The sequence below is a fragment of the Nicotiana sylvestris genome, chromosome 6 (assembly GCF_000393655.2).
Source record: "Nicotiana sylvestris chromosome 6, ASM39365v2, whole genome shotgun sequence".
Lineage (NCBI taxonomy): Eukaryota > Viridiplantae > Streptophyta > Magnoliopsida > Solanales > Solanaceae > Nicotiana > Nicotiana sylvestris.
In genome coordinates this window covers 83,548,847-83,554,873 of record NC_091062.1, presented here as the reverse complement: position 1 = coordinate 83,554,873, position 6,027 = coordinate 83,548,847, and positions in this window count along the sequence as shown.

The window sequence follows — 6,027 nt, the reverse complement described above, 5'->3', positions numbered from 1 at the left end:
AACATACCAACGCCTAGTTAATAAAATGTTCGAGCAACAAATAGGTAAATCGATGGAAGTATTTATTGACGATATGCTAGTTAAATCCCTGTGTGCAGAGGACCATCTGACCCATTTGCAGGAAACTTTCAACATCCTCAGAAGATACAACATGAAGCTCAATCCCGAAAAGTATGCCTTCGGGGTGGGTTCGGGCAAATTCCTGGGTTTCATGGTCTCAAGCAGGGGGATCGAGATCAACCCCAACAAAATAAGGGCCATCGAAGAAATCGCAGTAGTGAACAATGTGAAAGCCGTCCAACGGCTAACTGGGCGGATCGCGGCCTTGGGCAGATTCATATCAAGGTCGTTGGAATAAAGCCACCACTTCTTTGCCCTACTCAAAAGATAGAGCAACTTCGAATGGACTCAAGAATGCCAACACACCCTGGAAGAACTGAAACGGTACTTGTCTAGACCACCTCTGCTGCACACGCCCAAGGAGGATGAAACATTGTACCTGTACCTGTCCATGTTCGAAATAGCGGTGACCCGTGTATTAGTCTGAGAAGATAAAGGTACGTAATTTCCTGTGTATTATGTAAGTCGAACCTTGGGGGACACCGAAACCCGGTACCCCCATTTAGAAAAATTGGCACTCGCACTAGTAAGTGCCTCGCGCAAGCTGAAGCCCTACTTTTAGTGCCACCGCATTTGCGTCCTATCGACTTATCCTCTTCGGAGCGTACTGCACAAACCTGAGCTGTCGGGTCGACTGGCCAAATGGGCCATTGAACTCGGAGGGTATGATATCGAGTATCCCTTGTCCCTGAGGTAGAGAAGGAACTTCGGAGCGTACTGCACAAATTTTGTGGCCGATTTTTCGCCATCCCTTGTCCCCGAGGTAGAGAAGGAACTTCTACTAAAATCAGGCACGTCCTCCAGGGTGTGGACCCTGTTCACGAATGGTCCCACAAACGTCAGAGGATTCAGACTCGGTATAGTCCTAAAGCCGCCCATTGGTGGCATAATACGATAGTCTATAAAAACTACAAAGCTAACTAACAATGAGGCCGAATATGAGGCTATGATTGCAGGTTTGGAATTGGCCAAAGGCTTGGGGGCCGAGGTCATCGAGGCAAAATGTGATTCGCTCCTCTTGGTAAGTCAGGTAAACGGGAGCTATGAAGCCCGGGAAGACAGGATACAAAGGTATCTAGATAAAATCCAAGTCACACTACCCCACTTCAAGGAATGGACCTTAGTCCATGTACCCCGAGAGCAGAACAGCGAGGCCGATACCTTGGCAAACCTGGGATCATCTGCTGAGGAGGAAGACTTGCTTCCTGGGGCTATTGTCCAATTAATCAAATTTGTGATAGAGGAAGGTCACGCGGAAATCAACTCCACTAGCCTGATATGGGATTGGATAAACAAATACATCGTTTATCTGAAGGACGGGAAACTGCCCGCTGATCTAAAAGAATCAAGGGACGAAAATGGGGCCCTGTATAGGAGAACGCTCGATGGACCCTTAGCGGTATGCCTAAGACCGGGCGACACAGATTACGTGCTCTGAGAGATCCACGAAGGCACCTGCAGAAACCACTCCGGGGCAGACTCCCTAGTCCGAAGGGTAATCAGAGCAAGTTACTACTAGGATCGAATGGAAAGGGACGCCAAGGAGTTCGTCCGAAGATGCGACAAATGTTAGATATTCGCCCCCATGATTCACCAACCCGGCAAACAACTACATTCCGTTTTATCACCATGGCCATTCATGAAATGGGGAATGGATATCGTCGACTTTTTGCCAATGGCACCAGGTAAAGCTAGATTCATTCTGTTTATGACTGACTACTTTTCGAAATGGGTGGAAGCGCAGGCCTTCGAAAAAATAAGAGAGAAGGAAGTCATCAACTTTATATGGGAACACGTCTTATGCCGGTTCGGGATACCATCCAAAATAACATGCGACAACGGAAGACAATTCATGGGGAGCAAGGTAACACAGTTCCTTGAGGACAACAAAATCAAAAGGATTCTTTCAACACCATATCATCCGTGTGCGAATGGCCAGGCCGAGTCCACAAATAAGACGATCATTCAAAACTTGAAGAAAAAATTAGAAAGCGCCAAGGGAAAATGGCGAGAAACGCTGCCCGAGGTACTATGGGCATATCAGACAACTCCAAAATCAAGCACAGGGGAGACACCTTTCTCTCTAGTGTATGGTGCTGAAGCACTAATACCAGTAGAGGTCGGGGAACCAAGTGCCAGATTCCGGCACGCCAGAGAAGAGTCAAATCACGAGGCCATGGCAACGGCCCTCGAGATGCTCGATGAAAGACAGGAGGCTCGCTGGTTCGAATGGCTGCCCAAAAGCAGAAAACTGAAAGATACTATAACAGGAGAACGAACCTCCGATATTTCAGAATCGAAGAGTTGGTCCTAAGAAAGGTTACTCTCAACACCCGAAACCCCAATGAAGGGAAACTAGGCCAGAATTGGGAAGGGTCGTACCGTGTCATCGAGATAGTTGGCAAAGGCTCCTATAAGTTTGGAACCATGGAAGGCGAGCAACTCCCAAGAAACTGGAATGTGCCAATGCTCAAGCGGTATTACTGTTAGGCAAACCGATCACGAAACCCCACGGGGACCCTCGAGCAAGCATCACACTCTTTTTCCACAATCGGGCTTGTACCCCGAAACAAGTCCCTTACCGATAGGATTTTCTAACAAGGAGCCGCCAGCCTATCTGGTTTCAAAATACATCCACTCCTTTTGTTTTATTTCGGATTAAGAACTAACCCTCGTGCAGGCACTCAGCCCGAGATACCGGGACACTAACACTATCAGGACGCCTCGAGACCCCCAAAGCATGCCCGTTGTACTCTTTTCCTTCGAACGAGTTTTTCATCCCAAAAAGAAGGGTTTTTACCAGCAAGATTTTTAACGAGGCAACGACTGCAAAGCTGCTTAAAGGGGAAAACTCCACAGAATTGATCGATGCTACCCTTACGGACAACTTGCAAACGGCGAGGGGCATTCCCCCTGGGAGCCACCCAATTCGAAGGAAGTAGAGAAATGCCAAAGAAAAAGTTCCTACGGGGAGACGACGTATAAGGCCAAATGGTCGATATAACCAGATCCCGCCAGAGCGGAAGCATATATTATTGTATCGGGCAATCAAAAAATATCCTTTTTCTCCCCCATGAAAAAAAGAGAAAGGCTCCTTCTCGGAGTAAAGCAACATGAAAATTGCCACACTCGAACAAAAATAGGTTGACTCAGCACAAAAATACACGTATTGCGCCAATGGATCGGAAAATATCTCCCAAAAGGGGAAAGTCACAGTATACTCTCGACAAAACTCTTCACCAAATACATCCCGAGATACTCGGAGACTTGAACAGATCAGCGCCCACACGACCCCAGCGTCGGAACTCCGGGCTCACGAAGCTCTCACAATACAAACTCCAAGTTCACGAGAAGCGGTATTCAAGCTTAAACAAACCCGATAACTCGGGAACCGTCGCCAATCACCATGCACTGGAAAATCCAAAACTATAAGACCCTAGCGGGAAACCTCAGCATAACCAGATCTATTCTACAAGCTGTAAGACCTCAATAGGCATGACAAACTGTAAGACCGCAACATGCATGAAAAATCCCGAAGTTTGGGCTATACATCGCATTTGTAAGAATCCCTAAAGGGCATACCCTCGATGTAGACGCCTAAACTATCACTAGGGATCAAAAATGGCTACGGCCAAACACATATGACTACGGTCAAACGGTTGATACAGCCAAAATAACATGACTCGAGGACGCCCGACTGTCGCTAAAAAATCGCAGGCCACTACTCCGAATATACTTCGGAAAGAACTGGTTAAAACACGCTTCCCTCCATAAGCAAAAATGATCTCCGACAATGTCGGCTCCAAAATGCAAGAGCGTCAATCAACTCAACCTACGAGCTATGAACCTTACGAGGTGCTCGAAACATCGCCGACAACGACTTGAATTCGAGGTTCCTCTGGAACCGACAACGGGTCATACAAAAATATTATAAAAAGACCTTAACAAGCAGAATCAAAGCCTACAAAAGCCCACGGGCAAAAACAGCATAAGAGCCATTGTCGCTAGCTAAGCAAGCCTACGAGCCTCATATTGAAATGTCTTTACGATCAAACAGCGTAAGAGCCATTGTCGCCAGCTAAAAAATATTGACAACTTGAGGATTAAAGTGAGCTCGAATCGCAACCCGATTCAGAGACTGGATCCAAAATAGTTAACTATGCAAAGCCTCCGAGCCACATACTAAAAGGTCTCAAACAACCAAACGGCATAAATGCCGCTATTGCCGGCCAGAGAATCATGAAAATTTATGGGTCGATTACAGCTCGAATCGCAATGCGACTTGGAGACTGGACCCAAAAGCTGCAATATGCCGAAGGGCACGACATAAATGACGCTATCGCCGGCTAGAGAATCAAGGAAATTTATGGGTCGATTACAGCTCGAATCGTAATGCAACTCGGAGACAAGACCTAGAAGCTGCGACGTGCTTAAGTTATCGGCATGAACACCACTGTCGCCAACCAAAAACTCAAGGAAATATACGGGTTGATTATAGCTCGAATCGCAGCGCGACTCGGAGACTGGACCCAAAAGCTGCAATATGCCTAAGGGCATGACATGAATGTCACTATCGCCAACAGAGTAAACCTCCGAACCAAGCGCCCATAAGGTCACTTCAATCCAAAAGCAAAAAAGTTATCATCATTCACCCACAAAGGCAGGAAAGAGCCTGAAGGTCGATTGAAGTGCGAGCCACCATGCAACTCGGGGACTAAGCGTAAGCGGCCAGGCCAGGCACAGAGGCCCCAACACCTGCTCGCATCAAGGATCGCACTAAATGACCCCCGGGTCTGTCCTATCCATTCCGGATCTATGAGGACCTCACCAAACACCGAAACCGGCCTGACCGGTCGAAAGCAACAACAAAGAAAAAGAGAGAGAAGAAATAAAGCTAAAAATTCTTTCTTATATATTACACGCGCGAAAAGGGCGCATTCTCCATCTACAGGCATGTCCTACGTATATCAGAGACAAAGCAACAAAACAGCAAGATCTACACTCTGCGCCAAAGAGCAACAACTTGTCAAATTCGCCCTCCGCAACGTCAACAAGAAGTAACCGAGCGACACGCTCGTCCTCCCTTGCTCGAGCCAGTTCCTTCGAGAGAATGGAGCCCCTTGCACCGACCTCCTCAAGTACCTTTCTCTAGGACCTGCAATGAACGTATTCCTCGATCCTCTTCTCCCGATTGAGGGCTCGCTTCAGTTCAGCTTGGGCATCAGCAACATCTTTCATACGAATCTCCATCTCACGATAAGCCCTGGTTCGGCTTAATACCGCTTCTGCCAGGGCATCGATTATCTCGGCTCTGACCTTCGAGAGATCGGATTCAAGTCTCCCAATCATGTCCGCCTAAACTTTGGCGTTGTCATGAGTCAAGTTGAGTTGAGCCTCAAAGGCAGGGACCTTGGCCGAGGTGCTCATCTCCTCTAAAGCTCGAGCCTAAACCTGAGCCCTTAGCTCATCGCAATCAACTCTGACGCGATTGACGTCGCCCTTGAGGTACTCTAAGGACTCCGACTTTTTCTGCAACTGATACGACAAAAGGGAATTAGCCTTAAGGTTAGAAGGGGGCAAATCACGCAATACAGGAAGTTACCTGCTCCATCAAATAGCTCTCACAATTTGAGCTCCGGTGCACCTCATATCGCCAACGCTACAGCTCAACTTTCTTCTCCTCGCTAAGGAGCCCGAGAGATTCGCCCTCACCCAGAATTTTCTGAAGCTTGGCCCCTTGATGAAATAGCTCAGACTTGAGCCCATCATAGGCCTGCACGAGGTAGATTTAATAGAGGAAGGAGGACACAGGATATAGGGAAACTGTACATAAAACTCACCACAAAGTGAAGCCGACGGACTTCCTCGAAGTCGGAATACACTCCTGTTGGTCCTGCCCCTGAGGCC